The 15,544-nt window shown below is 47.2% G+C and overlaps 1 long non-coding RNA gene across 1 annotated transcript; it reads left to right on the forward strand.

Moving 5' to 3' along the window:
• On the forward strand, positions 1-8,893 carry LOC108641373. The gene is made up of 3 exons (XR_001921961.3): positions 1-54; positions 1,306-1,402; positions 8,340-8,893. It is a non-coding gene; the product is annotated as an uncharacterized LOC108641373 (long non-coding RNA).
• Positions 8,894-15,544: the final 6,651 nt, after the last annotated feature.

Below are 15,544 nucleotides of genomic sequence, written 5' to 3' on the forward strand. Positions count from 1 at the left end.
CAAGTTGCCCAGCATTTTTACTCATCGTCCACACATGCCTGGGCAAGCCAAATGGTATTGGAGCCCAAAAGCAGGGCATTAGCACAGTTGCAAAGCAAAACTGCCTTTTGTGTAGGAAAGTAATGTCTTTGGTTTGGAAGTGGGACTTTTTTTCGCAGGCCAAACACTCCTATAGAGGTGGAGGAAAGAGTTACAACCATAGGGTGCTTTGGGCCTAGCACTGGCTTAAAAATTGGCCAGAGTGTGGTGAGTCCTTGCAGCCTCACAGCTGGGTAACCCATAGGCTGACCCGTGTTTGCAAAATGTGTTTTTCACATGCATTTGTAGGAAAGGCAGCCTTTTTGTGGGATACACTGGATTTTATTTGCCCCCAAAATTGTTTATAGAGTGCCCAGCACTAGCAATGAAACAAGAAAGGTTTTAATTTTGAGATATATATATTTTTTTGTGCAGCCCCATGGGCATGACTTGTTTGTTTGAAGTCCAGCCTGGTTTTAATCACCTTGAATTAAGTAACTGATCTTCCTAATGATCCGACTATGAGAGGGCTTATCACAGGTTCCTTGGCACATGACGAAGATTACTCTGTTGGTGCAACCCCTTCCGAGTAATGTGACGTGTCCTCTCAGAGCTATTTTTGTCTTCACCCTCATCTGGGACCTTGATCCTTTGGTTTCTCCAGCCATTGACCAGCTAAAATCCTCTTAATGCTACGGAAACCCCAACTACGTAATGGGACGACAGAAAAAGCTCTGCCATTTCTTGTTGCAGACGTCATTTGCTTCCTGAGGCTTTCATTAAATTGAGGGCAGGATCATATTGACTTAACGGACATGACTGTGGGTGTAATTAAAAACCAAATGAAAAGAGGCAGTATCAGGGAGCACACTGAACATGGTTAATGTTTAGTGCTGGGTTTGAGCATGTGATGAAAATGGGAAGAGTACATCCCTTATCCTTGAACAGGGCTGAAGGATATGGGGTTTACTCCAGTCCTTGCAAGGATTCTGTGCATGGGTTTGACTCTGAATATTTACCAGTCTCCCCTCAAAGGTGGCAGACTCAGGACCGAAGTTAGCAGAGTTAGGACAACAGCTCCAGACCCATGGTGGGCTGGAGCAGCAGAGCTGCCACTTTGCTTTAATCCTCTGGGGACTTCGTCAACAAGTTAGAGAGAAATGCCTAACGTCCTGTTTAGCTAAAATTAAACATCTTCAAAGAGGTGTAGGGAATGAGGAGAGTTGGGGGTTTGCAGCAAGGGGCACTGGGCTGGAATATACACACTGTGTCGCCCTCTTACTGCAGGTACATCACTGATCTCCAGTTTAATCTCTCTGTGCCACCAGCATTTTGTCTGTAGAAGAAGTGCTGTAATGCTGCTTCAACTGTCCTGTTTTAGCTGGTAAGTTCTTTAGGTCATGGATATTATGCAAGTGTATTGTTTTGGTCCTTGAGGTCCTGGCTCTGTGTGGGGAACCCTCTGCTCTGCTGTGTTAGACTGGGGACTGAGGCTGGTCATCCTGCAGAGAGACACAGCACAGAGCTGCTGGCAGTCACTAGACAGGATTTGTTCTCCTTTGGTGAGGACAAGCCATGTGAGGAGGTGGATGGCAGCCCCAGGCACTCTATTCAGCTGTGATGAATAATAGCTGCTGCTGACACCTCGTGGAAGCCTTACACAAATATTTTCTCCAGAAACCTTTTGGTTTCGTTTCCCCTTCTGCTGCTGGTTCCCCGTCTGAGGAGCTGGGAGCTGGCCCTTTGCTTCTGTCATCTCTGGAGCACGCAGCTGGGAAGGAGGCAGCAGGGACCTTGTCTACCTGCAGCACCAGGGATGGGAAGGAAGCCGAGGAAGGCTGCCCAGGGCTGTCCTTTCCCTCCTAAAAATGGTGGTGAGTGAGGGCAGTTCACCATAGATATGTGTTGCACATCAGATGCAGAGAGGAGAGCACTCCCCTCCCAGGTTACAGACCTGGGTCTGTAACACCCATCATGCACATGCCTTTTGTGTGCCTGTTTCCCCATCTCCCTTTTTCAGGGGAGCATACTGGGAAGTGGCTGTTACAAATCACACTGTCCTTTCATTTCAGAATCTTGAATCACTTTGAAAGAGAGTGAAAAGTTTTCCTGGGAAGTGCAAAAATATTTTCATTTGAGAAACAAGACCACTGAAGAAGCTACAGTGTCAGTGCTGATCTGGGTTGGGGCACTGCTCCTGGCTCCTGTGCTGGAACCACCAGACAACATCACTCCATCCGGGGGAGGAGTCGTGGCCTTGAGTCTCGCCCTGTTCTCACCACTCACCATCACACTGCCTTGCTCAGCACCCACTTCTTCTTCCTCCTCAGTCTTCATTTGTATTACAGTCACTCTCTACTTGCTTGATTTTGTATGAATCACCATTTCACACTGAGCCTGAGTTGCCCATAACTTCAGCTGCTTTGCTTTCTCTGCTGCATTATAGGGTCAGCTCCATCCTGACCCATGGCATGAAAAAAGGTCTGCTTTGGAAACAACAAAGTGAGCAAGTCTTCACTTGTTACTTTTGTTTCCTGGCTGCTGCTGAGTGAATTCCAAAAATATGCATCCCAAATGATACTTGGTGACTGAGCACTGGAACAGGTTGCCCGGAGAGGTTAAGGAGTCTCCTTCCCTGGAGATATTAAAAGCTGTTGGGACACAATCCTGAGTAATGTGTTCCAGGAGACTCTACTTGAGCAGGACTAGATGATCTCCACTGGTCCCTTCCAACCTTACCCATCTGTAATTCTTGGGAGCCCAAGTGATGCTCTGATACACTTTGTTTTAGAAAGGAAATGTCTCAACCAACTCTGGAGGAAGTATATGGTGTGAGGGTTGACCACTGCCAAACATCAGTCCCAGCTAATGGGAGGCTGAATAAGCAGCTCAGTTGGTGTCACGGATTTTTTGAGGCTGTCATTGTTCACTTGGTGGGACAACCCAGTTTTTAAGGCTTTGAAACTTATTTTTTATTCTGGTTCCTCGATAGAGAAAAGTGGTTTTGCAGAAGTGAGACGGACAGCAAGGTGATGAGATCTTTTAGCTGCAGCTGTCTCACAAGCCCTCAGGGATGCTCACAGGCTGTCATCAGTGTCCTCTTCACTTTGACTGGGTTCGTGGGCCACCCCTCATTAAGCCTTGATTTTGACACCTGTAATAAAAGAGCCACGTTCATCCTTTTGGAAACTTGGGGAAACCCCCAGAACTGCAGCAGAGATTAAATTTCATCCCTCATGTTGCAGAGGAAAGCTGAAATGTGTAGTTGTCCCTTAAAAGACTGAAAAGTACCCTTTGGGGAGCCTTTCTGTTTCGTAAGCAAGCGTTCGAGAGGGGTCAGAGAGCTCCTGGCGCCTGTGAAGGATTTTGGCCTTCAGCTTGATGTTGGTTGTTAAAAATATTTTCCCAGATGTATTAATACAACCAGACTGGATTGCATCTGAGCTGAACATTGTGAGCCTCAGGCAGGACATAAATATAGAAGCAAAACAGCCTGACATAAGAGTCATCTGTCCTCTTGTACACAAGAAGTGAAGGGGAAAGAGAGGGAACTTATTCTGTTGCAATTTTTAGACACTTCCAGGAATTAGCCCGAGCCTCAGAGAGTGCCTGCATGGGGGTCCTGGGGCACAGAAGCCCCCATGTATCACTCTCAGCCCCTGGTGTACTATGTCACAGGACTGCACATTTAGCACATTTTTAACTCAGGGTTAGATTTGCCTAGACAAGGTCTGCAATCAGGAATGACTATTTGTGTGATGTGTTTGCCTAACAGGATTACCCTTATCATAATGATATAGCAACCTGGCCTTGGCAGAGCAAACCCCAAGGGCTCAGGGGGTCAAACCCTTGCCTCCATTGCCCCAAATATGCACAGCACAGCTTGTCTCTTATCATGCAATATCCAGTCCTGCTTCAGCTGGCATTCAGATTTTGGAAAGAGCAATTGTGCCGTGTAATGCTACCTGCTGACATCACACTTGGCATTTCCCTCTCTGCACCTGAAAAAAAAAATCAATAATATTCAAAGGTTAGAAAAATGAAGCAGTGTTTTACAATTAGAGAATGGGTTGCCTTCCCCAGTGGAAATTGCTCTGAGCAGGTGCCTGATTGAATTCAGTGAGAATTTGTTGCCCTCTGGCTCCATAAGAAACAATGAGTTGTCTGCTTTTGAATTGTACATCTTAAAATAATTACAAAATCATCTGCTCATCCATAAAAGTGTACCTGTGATTATTAAAGTTTGCCAACTTAAAAGACTTGAGGGAGGTGCAGGATGAAAGCTCAGTTTTCCCACAGATAAGTAGGACAAAGGCTTTGCGCAGAGCCTGACCCCACTGATCTTATCCACCCAGGCTTATCCACTACAGTTTCTGGCCAGGCTGGGGACACCTCCTGGCTCCCTGTTGGTGTCATTTTAACCCCAGCACTTCTCAGGCCAGCTGACGTGAGCCTGTCCTTACCAGCTCCCAGGCTATTTGCAGAAGCAGAACCTGCCGCTCGCTATGTGTCAGTTCCAAAACAAGCAGGATCCTCTATTTATAATGTGCTATAATTGACCTGAATGAAACCTGTGGTTCTTCAGGCTGCAGGGCCCCAGGACTGCTGATGCAGTGGCACCCTAATTCCAAGGGATGCTGCTGGGAATGCCAAAATGGCTCTGCATAAAGCCGAGGGATGTGTAGGTACATAGTGTGAGCGGTACATTCACAGGCTCCTGGTTTCTGGAGCAGGCTGTACTCATCAGAGCTATGTAGATCCCCTTCTCTAGATAAGATCTGGGGGGATGGAGCCTCTTTGGAGCAAAGCAGAGAGATATTTTTGTGCTGCAGTAGCTTCACTGTGTAAATGCCTGGGTTGCCACGGGGAGCATTACCTTTTTTTCCCCCAAGGCATTTATAGCTGGGATGTGAGCAGGGCTCTGCGACTCAGGAATTATCTATTCAGCCATTGGGCCTAAAAGATTTGAGTTCACCTGTGATTAGCGTATATTTAATTGTGGTGGCGTGTGTGGCTGCTCAGATCCTGGTGTTCAGCATGGAACTGTTCTGACCTCGTAGCCTGTTACAGGACAAACTCCTGTCTAAGACAAAGAAAAGCAGCCACCTCACTTTTGTTTAGAGGCCAGTACATACAGTATAATGCTCACCCAAGGGTTGATTTGATCTGTCTTTGCTGTATAAACTTCTCCGCCATTTGAATCGTAAAACACAATAGATATAAGGCCAAGCAGAAGGATTAAAAAAAGAATTGGCTAATGCTTTGCGTGTCTTAGAGGACTTATTTTTATTCCCATTTGTTCATTCTCACTGCTCTTGGCTGCCACTGGGGCTGTTGAAATAACAAACAGGGATGAAGAAAGAGGGCAGCTCTGCCGTGAGCTTCCTTCAGTGGGAAGCAGCTGCAGTGCAGCAGTTAACTAACAGCGACTGCAGCCTCCATAGCTTTGTGGCCTACATCCCAACAGGAAACCTGCCTTGTTTCTGTCAAAAAAGGGATTGGATTATCAGTCAAAAGCCTTTTTGATGCGAAGTGGTGTTTAGAGTCTGTCTTTCCCTTTTGCTTTGTAAAAAAAGTAGTCAGAAGTCTTCTAGCGCTGCCTGCTGCTGCTCCGCTGCCAAGAAAACCTCCCGGGTCTGGTGATGAGGCCTCTGTAATACTTCCGGTTTCTCTGTAATTATTTTCTAATTAAGTTTTCAAATCCAAGTACAATCATGAGGTTAAACCATAGAGAGTTCACAGTAGGGTCTTTCCGTTTGCTTTTTCTTTTTCTAAATCAGTAGCTATCCCCTACGTGGAGGTGATAGATAATTATGTGCATATGAAGGTGCTCAGAACCAGGATAGCAATGCCTTTTACCCGCTGAATTCAGCACTGGCATCACTTTATGCAACTTTCTATTTGGAAGCATTGCTTTTGCAATTGTAATTGCCTGATCAGATTTGTCTATTAGTATGTCTACTCATGGCTTATTAATTGGCTGGGGCATTAGGGTGCAACTCTCCTTGACAGCATTTTCCTCTGCTCCTCCACATGCAATTTAGGGAAATGGGAGTAATGATTTTTCCAAAGTGTTGCCAGTGTTTTTTGATGCCTCCAGATCAGAAATCAGAAATAAAAAAGGTCTAAAAAGATGATGTAAGGTAATGGGGAGATGAGATACATGACAAAAATAAGTCACGTGTAAATAGTGAAGCCCAGCTGCTAAGCACAGGACAAAGGTTGGCTTGCTCCCTGCCCCTACCTGAGCTGTGCAGGGGCCCCAGTGATCTCCTCCCCTTTGGCTCTGCTCCCTGGACCTCTCCTGTAGCCCTGCTTGGATACTGGGACCAGGACAGGCTCACTGGGCTCACCATCACTTTCCATCTCAGCAGCAGGGCTGCCCACAGTGGAGCAGCCACCACTGACCTGAACAGTGTGTTTGGAGGATTTTTATTGCAGAAAAGTGTGAAGCACACTTGGACAAGGTTTTGGGCTCCTTCAGAGTTTTTTGCAGAGCTGCAGGTCTGGGCAGAGCTGGTGCCTGTGCTGGCCCTCCAGCCCACCTGTGTACCCCACACACACCAACGTGGTCCCTCTCAGGCGAGGGTTGTTTGGTGGCTTTTGGGAGTGCTGATGTGTGGCAGCTCACTCGGTGATGGGTACAGCAGCATCTCCTGAAACACCCAACCATGCAAGTGGGACTTTCACTCATGATAAGGAGCATTGCAGGAGACAGACAAAATACTCAGGCTCCCCTCTTCACATCTCTTCTCTGTTGCTGCCAGCCTTTAGCCCCACTCTCCTGCCCCAAAATCAGGGATAGCAGAATCCTGTGTCCCAGTTTACAGCCAGGTGTTTCAGCTTAAACTACTGAGGAAAGTGGGTTGGGGCTAATATATCGGTGTGTTAGAGGAATGTAAGCCTTGGAGTAATGCCTGTGCTTGGGAGAGGTAATGCCATTGAGTTGGGTTGGGTTGGGTTTTGTTTGGTTTGGTTTCTTAAGTGATGTCAGCATTTGAGATCTCTTAGACTTGTGTCTGGGTTAAACCCACAGGAAATGTAAGATTTTGTATCAGTTTACCCTGGAAATCTTACTGCTGTCTCCGAGGCTCAAGTGCTCCTGGAGGCAGCCTGCCCTTGCAATTCATGTGTTCTGTGAAGCAGAAAGAAAAATATACTGGCCAGGGTTCAAGCACCTTTCTTGGTTGTCTTGGTGATAAGTGCCTGATAAGAGTTCAAGGTCTTTGCTTGCTTGTGTAGAATAAAAGCAGCTTTTCTTAAGTTACGGCTGGCATCCATGGTCTCCCAGAGGGTGCTGATCAGTTGTTCCCAATGGCTGGGCTGTTCTTAGTGAGTAAGACAAGGTTGTGCTGTGTGGGTTTAATTTGTCCTACAACAGAGGTGACCCTACAGGTTTTCAGTCTCTGGCACACTGTAGTGGCTATGCCATGGCAAGCATTCAGGATAAGCTGACTGTGTCCTCTGGAGGGCTGGGGCTTTGTGGAAGGAGTGCAGGATGGTGGCACAAGCTGACTGCAGTTGGTAGCCCACTGCACTGGTCCCTGGAAGCAAGCCAAAGATAGCTGCTGTGTTAGCACCATCATTAGGTTTCATAGTTGACAGCTTGTGGAGATGTAGAGGCAAGGTAAGCCTTCTTGGTGCTGCCACTTCCAGCTTTTGTTGTCTGGGGAAAAAGGGAATGGTTCTCTGATGCTTGGTTTGTGCTCTGAGAGACTAAGCATGTCTGAGGGCTGGGGTTTTTTTAGCAGGAGTGTGTGGATGGTGGTGTAGGGAGAGGTGAGGCGAGGTCAGAGCAGTGGGATGGAACATTCAGGCTTACTCTCAGGGCTCCAGTGGGCTGAAGCAGATGTCAGAAGCTGAAGTCTTTGGGTCACCTGCAGCGGTGAGGATGGAGCTGCATCCACTGCTGCCTCCAGCCCATGCTCTCATGAGGGTTCCCCAGCCCCGTCTGCCTGACGCCATGGGAAACTTCCCAAAGCTGGAGCCTCAACTGCCCTCATTTCTATACAGGCTGTTTAGTCATTTCCCACTTATAAACAAACATTTTAGAGACACTGCAGGAGCTGAGCCACTAAGAGGACAAAGCTCCATTGCTTTTAAAGTAGCTTGTTCATCAGCGAGTTTTATCATGCAGTGGCTCAGCCACTGATGAACTGAAATCACGCTCTGCTTGTGGTACAGGGAACAGGAAAATGTCCTTCTGGAGGCCAGTCTTTCAATCTCCAGCTTGAACATTTTAAGTATTGTAATTGGGGTGCCTTTTTTCTGAGATTTTTTTTTTAAGGAAAAATTATTTTATTTTTCCTTTTCTTTTTTAGTGAGGCCTGGCTTTGTCTCACTGTCTTTCCACTGATGAGCCCATGCTGTCTTGAGACCTCTCCTTCCTTACATGCAGAGGTATTCCTGGATTTCTCTGAGGACACTTGCATTGACAGCAACAGAGATCTGAAGTGTGGTGTTTGCTGCAAATTAAGGCAAACAATTGACCTCAGTCCTTGAAAAAGGAGGAATCTGCTCACCCGTGTTTAACTGCTCTCTGGATTCTGCACTTTTCTAACCTTCATTTCCACTTGTATGACCTGCCCAGAGGTGTGGGCTCACATGTTACTCCTGCTGACCTGGGCAGGACATTGTGTGCCTGGCGCGCCGTCCGCACTGACGTGGTTCTTGAAAACCCGATGTGACTGAGGGCATCCAGAGCTTGGGGGTGAGTTGTTGCCAGGTCTCCTGGAGCACTACCCAGCAGTGCTGGAAACAGCCTCAGGGATAAACACTCATGCAAATGATCAGGCAGACCCTTCCTCAAGGAGGGCCTCCCAAGACAATGTTTGTAGGGCTTAAAGTGGAAAATTGTTTCACCAAAAAAATTCCAGAGAGAGGGATAAGTAGTCAAAAAAAACAGTGGGAAGTTTTTAAATAAAATTTTAAACAGCATAATGGACATTTTAATTGAGAGATTTATTCTTGTCTCATTAAAAAAAAAAAAAAAGGTCAAAACTGTTATTTACCTAAAAGCTGTATCACGAGGGGCGGAGGCTGCCAGCATGAGGCAGGCAGAGCTGTGGGGCTGAGCCAGAGCTCCTGGGTACCACCTCTCCTGCTCTGCCCTCGGGCTGTGGGCTGGCACAGGCACAGAGCTCCTTCCTGCCCACCGGCAGCCTGATAAACACGGCTGGCTTGTGCTCACTGCTCAGCACAAGCTGGGTCGAGGCACCTGATAAATCTAAGCCAAAAAACGGAAGAGCGCTGGGCTGCTGAGGATGGAGCTGCTGTCAATTTGTTTTTCTTGGCTCAGCAGTTTCCCCTGAGATCTCCATCAGCGAATCGATGCTCGGTGTGGCGCTGTCCTGTCTCAGCTCCTCATCCCGGGAGGTGGGTGCCCTCAGGCTGGCCCCGAGGGACGTGTGGCCTGCAACAGCCACCCAGAGCAGCAGCCTGGGGCTGGCTCGACACTGAGCTTAACCCCCATCGGAGCTGCTGAGGTTCACTTCAGAGCTCAGTGTGTGCCAGGTGCTCTCTGAACTGAGACACCTACCTGGCTGCCGGTGTGAGGGGTGCATCACTCTGTTACATAAATATTTTGGGTTCCTTCCAGGTTACTGCACTCCACTAGGAGCTAGAAAATAGCATTTTCTGCAGGACTACCCCTTCTGTAGCAACAGCCTGCTTCTGTTTCCATGAGGCAGATTCAGGTTTTCCGGTGACATTGGTCAGGCACAAAAATCACATGCTCTGAGAGACGCAAACCAACAGTTTTGGCTGCCTTACCCCAAATGTCAGATTGTTTCAGTATTTTTTTTTTAATGATTTTTATCTTTACGGCTCTTCTCGCTAAGCTATTTAAAACTAGAAAACCAAGAAGCTTGTTGTAATTAAATTGGGACCACGGTACAAATCACCAGGGCTCTTCCCACCCACGTTCCGGCCAAAGTTGACTTGCGGTGCCTGTTCCAACTTGTAGCAGCTGCGAATGTATCGGCAGCCGAAGGTTCCCCCCTGCAGCACAGTGACAGCTACTGCAGGTGCCCCACTAGCTGGAGCTCATTTATCCACGTGGATTTTCATGTTAAGAAAAATGGGAAAAAAGAAGGCATCTTGCTCTGCTAAGATTCAGAGAAAATTCTACTGACTTTCAGTAGACGCAGATGGGGTTGTTAATGGCATGGAGGAATTGGCAATTATTGGCACTTCTTTGTGAGGCCCAACCTGGGGAGTTTCCCAGGGGGATGTGTTAGGCCACAGGTATTGGTATAACAAATACATCCACGGGTCAGCACCAGACAGCAGTTTTGCCCCTCAGCCATGATAAGACAGAAGAAAAAGGGGGCTAAAAGTTTAAATGGTTCAAGGGACAACTGAAAAAATTAATGGAGAAACTTGCTGAGGAATACTGAGGCAACACTACAGCCCAAGGATGTGCCTAAGAATGAAACTGTTGGAGGTAGTGGGAGTTTTGGGGGAAACATTTTTATTGATTCTCTGTTCTTGTAGTACCCCCTCCTCTGGGTGCACCCAGGATGGATGGACCTTCACCTGATCCAGCCCCACAGCTCTTGTTCTCTTAAAGGCATCTGTGCCAGTACTTACCAAAGCATTTGGGCTTTCTGTTGCTGCAGACTCTAACTGAATTTAGGCAATTGCAGGTAAAGGTACTACACAGAGGTCACAGATGAAATGCCCTTTCTAACTTTACCTGGTTAGATCCTTTTCTAAAGGAAAATTGAGCTCCTGAGAAATGTACTGGCCTTGTTCATCACCTACACCAAAGTGTGCCCACTGCGTTTACCACCTACACCAAGGTCTGCTGCCCACCTTGTGCATCACCTACACCAAGGGCATCTACCCGAGCATGTATTGACCTGCTCCATTTTAGGGACACAGTGGGGCTTGACCAGTAGTTGGCAGAGGCTCATAAAGCAGTAAAGCTTTGTTCATGAAGCTTTGTTCCCCTCTTACATGCACATACAGACCTCCTGAGCTTTAGCTGGCTGCTGGCACAGCCCTCAGCTTAGCACAGACTGTGTTTTCTCATGTGAAATTCAATAAATTCAGCATTTTCAGGACCTCGGCATAATCAGGGTTTTCAATCTTCTCCTTCATTGCCTTCTAATATACCCTCCTAACAATTAACTCTGTGTGCTGGGAGAATGCCAAATGCAGGGTAAAAGACTTCGTTTTTCTTTCCCATAATTAAATGTCGTGTTCGCCGCTGTCTCTCCCACTCGATTAAGTGTCCATGTAAGGTCTAAAATGCTCTTTGGTGAATTAGCATAAAGTCTGTGAGGATTTCAACCAACATTCTCCCTCTCGTTGCATCTGTGCAGCTCACGAAGAGCAGCATTGGCTGGCGCTGGGGGCTGTTCCCCCGGCCTTTTTCGGGGGGTCTGGCTCAGAGAGCACTGTGAGGCTGCCTGCCCACCTCCCCTCACCCCCTGCCCGGAGCAGTCATGCCTGGATACAGAGCCTGTGACCCTCTGCACAGCGTCGTGGCTGTGCCTGGCTCGCTCCCACAGGAAACTGCTTGGATGTCAGAGGAAACAGCTTTTTACTGCAACTCTGTAAAAACCACTTGCAAACCTCTCCCTAGTCTCCATCCGTGCTGCAGGCTAATTGGGGCAGCTAGCTGTTAGGAGTCCTTTTCTTTAATTACATCTAAAGTTATACTGGAGAAACATTCCCCAAGAGAGACTCTGGCAACATCTGCAGCACTGCATGTGATGGCAAAAATACAGTAGGGTATCACTGGACTAAAAGATGTGTGAGTTATGGGCTGGGAGGTGCAGTATCAGAACTTTCTACCACTTCAGGGTGAGCTGGAAGCAAGATGGTTGGGTCCTCAGCACAACATAAGTAGCATGGTTGCCCTGCCTGGCAGCCCTGTCCTGGGGAATGGCTCATTCCTGCTTGGAGGGTTTCCCCAAAATACATTCCCTGGAGCTAGTGCACTTTTTGCCACATCCCCCAGGGCTAGTCTGTGCTACACAACTCCAGGTAGAGGGTGCTGGTAGGTACCAGGGCAGTGTGACATCCTCTAGGGGCATCCTCAACTTCTACTCAACTTTTCAGCACAGCCCTGGCTCCTGGCAAGAGTCTGTCCTTGTCTCCTTTACATCCTGCAATGCTTAGCCCCACTCTTTACCCTTCAAAATGTTCCTGGAGCCTTTTTTTCCCCCCCACTGTGCTCATTTGCTTAAAATCATAGAGTTGTTTAGGTTGGAAAAAGATCTTTAAGACCTTTAAGATCATCAACCCAGCACTGCCAAGTCCACCACTAAACCATGTCCCTAAGAGCCACATCTACACATCTTTTTAACACCTTTAGGGACAGTGACTCCACCACTTCTCTGTGCAGCTTGTTTCAATGCCTGATCACCCTTTCAGTGAAGCAATTGTTCCTCATATCTAATCTAAACCTTCCCTGGCACAACTTGAGGGTGTTTCTTCCTGTCCTATTGTTGTTTCTTTAATTGTCATAAGTCTTTAATCTTCATAACTTCAGGTTTGTTACCAAATTCACAAGCAGTCTCTGATACAGGAAGATGGGTCATTATAAGTTGGAAGAAGACTTGGTAGTGAGAGGAACAGAGCTGGCAGATAAACTTGGAATGTGGTTATGAGTCCCAAGCCCTCCTTGCCCAGGGATGCCTCTGTTCCCTGAGGAGGGATCACACTGGGTGGGATCTCATACCACTGCTATTTCCCCAGCTCCTCCTGCAGCTCTCTCTATGTCCCTTGGATAAACAGCTGCAGAAAAGGAGCCTTTGTTTCCAGCAGTGTTGGGGGAATGGCTCGTGGTGGTACAGATAACCCTGCCTGCAGACAAGCTGAGAGGCTGCAGTACAACCGGGAGGGTACACAATGTATTATTCGCCAGCTGTTTCCTCTCCTTTCAAGACCTTTTTTATAAAACCAGGGGCTGGAAGTGATGCATGTGAGATGTGCAATCAACCACACAGAAGGAGTTTGAGCTTTTGTCTTGCTGGGTACTCAGACCATCCCCGTCATGAGGAACTGGTTTGTGCAAATCTGTGTCTGGACCTCCATGGTGTTTGACCGCAGGTGGCCCATGAATGTGTTTTCTTTCCACTCTGGCTGCCTGCTGAAGACCTGAAAATCTGATTTACAGTGGTGCCAGGTACCTGCAGCTTTGACAGACGGTAGCAGGAACAATGCTTTAAACATACAGAGAGGCACTCCCATGACTGGGGTCTTGGGGCTTTCTGCTTGGGCTCCTGGGTGTTCACAGCCTCCCCTTTGTATGACCCAGTCCCTAAGGGGGGGATAGCGACAGCCCCCCACTCCTTGGGCTGCAGATAAAGATGTTCTCACCTGCACTGGTGAGGTGCTACAGAGAAAAGCCCATGAGAAAAAAAATACAGGTCCCCATGTCCGAGTCCAGCACCGAGGAAAAACAATTGCCAAAGATGTGAATAAAAAGCATTCTTTTTTTTTCCCTTCAATCTAGCTATTCAGATGGCCATGAAAAATATGTCTGTTCTTTTCTTTTATAACCTCTTACAAGCTCTCAATTTTAGCATCCACTCCCCAGAGCCCATAAAATAAATGAGTAGCAACACCATAAAAATCAACAAAATCCAAACCCGTAGCCAGTTCAAATTCTGTCTCATTAAATGCATATTAAGAAAAATGCCTCATCTTACATAAATATGTAATTGTTTATAAATCTGTAACTAATTTAAGCTATTTGAAACAGTCCATAGTAGAATGACCCAGAAATGGAACAGGGTGCCAATAGACCATACTAAAAGACAAGAACAGATTAAATGGGAAATACCTCTATTTTAATATATTTGAAATTTTTTTCCCTAGAAAACCCATGTTAAAGAAAAAGGTAAATTTTTTCATTTATTTCATCTATTTGGCTTTAAATAATATTTCCCCTCTAGATGCTCAGCACCCTGCCATACCCAGTAACTGAGGACTTAACCCAGGGATCATCTGGCCAGGCACCTTCTTCTCCAGCCTGCCAGTTTCTAGCAGTGGGTACCCAACCTGCTTTCTACCAACACCTTCACCTCTGCAGAGCAACAGCAGAGTCCTGAGAGAGGTTATTGGGAAAGGACAGTATCCTCTTGCACTGCCTCTCCAGTTTGCATAACAGCTATCTCAGAGCTGGAAAACAGTCTTTTGTGCCTGCAGCTTCAAGGGGAACCCATGGCAGGGTGAATAGAGGAGTAGACATAAAAAAATACGGACAAACACATTACATTTCTGTTCTTTGTGCTGAATATTGATGCACAGTGAGTTGCACCTGGCCTGTGCAGCCAATTCCTATGCAATCCCCTGGCCCGGGATGATGCGAAATGCTTCCCAGCCTCCCAGGTCACATGTTGACAAGGTCTAGGCATCAAGTTGAGACTGGTCCAGCCATTCCCCAATTCCAGCCAGGTGCTATTCCAAGAAAAGAAGAGCAAGGTTAAGTTCTGGATCCTCCTTCAGCATTGTCCTAGGACAGAACCATCCTTCACGGGTACACTCCTGCTCCCAAGTGTACCTTTGCCATGAAACCAGAGGGTGGCTCCAGGCTTTCCCTCAGTCTGTCAGGGAAGAGAAGGGACTCAGTCTCCCAAGAGAAGGTGGAAACAGCTGAGCTGGGAAGAAGACAACCCAACCCTGTCCTAGCTGTGCCTGAGATCCAGCACCAATTCCCTCTGCAAGTGCACTGGTGGGGAGTTAAAATGTTGCTTTCCCTTTTGTGGAAACAGAGCTGGCCTCAGAGTGGGGGTGAGCTTTTGCTGCTGCTGCTGGTGGGTGCACGATGACAACCCACATGACTACGTTCCCAGCAGTGGGTATAGCGAAGTGCTGCCAGATGATGACACCTCACACGGTCTCAGGGATGCTTTTAGATTCGTCTATGAATAACTCCCTGTGTTTTCATTTCTGGAAACATAAATACGTATCCCCAAATGCTCCTGATTGTCACACGCCTCATCAGCCTGGAAGCTGGTAAATTGGTGACTGATTTCAAGTCTGTCCAACATAAGGCTCTGTGATTGATCAGCATGGCCGGAGCCGTCCTCATCTCACTCCTATGCCAAAATCCTAGGAGGGTGTGCTCATCACAGTGACAGGCTGGGAACGAGCTGAGGAGGAAAGCTGCAAGAGCTGGGTCAGTCCTGGAGCAGGCTGGCATAACTTCAGCTGATTTGAATGTGAATTACACCCATTTAGGCCAGGCCTGGAATTTGCCCCTGGCATGGGCTGGCTCTCTGCAGTTTCACTAAATCCAGTTGTTTGTGCCCCAAAATGCTGTCTGTGGGAAAAGAGCTGAGCAAAAGCAGATAGTGGTGCCACCCTGGGCTGTGGTTTTGCCTAGGAGAAATGTGACTAATATGAGCAATTCTTTCTTGTGATCTAACTTAGATTTTAACTTTTTTAAAAATTGCAGTAATGAATAAGTATATGGGATGCAGACACATAAACTCTCATCCATGATCACACTCTCTAAATACTGGCTGATTCAAGTATAAGTGTTTTGTTTCTGGATTTAAACTTCCTC

This window comes from Manacus vitellinus, unplaced genomic scaffold, assembly GCF_001715985.3.
Source record: "Manacus vitellinus isolate BGI_N305 unplaced genomic scaffold, ASM171598v3 scaffold_6_pilon, whole genome shotgun sequence".
In the NCBI taxonomy this organism is placed as follows: domain Eukaryota; kingdom Metazoa; phylum Chordata; class Aves; order Passeriformes; family Pipridae; genus Manacus; species Manacus vitellinus.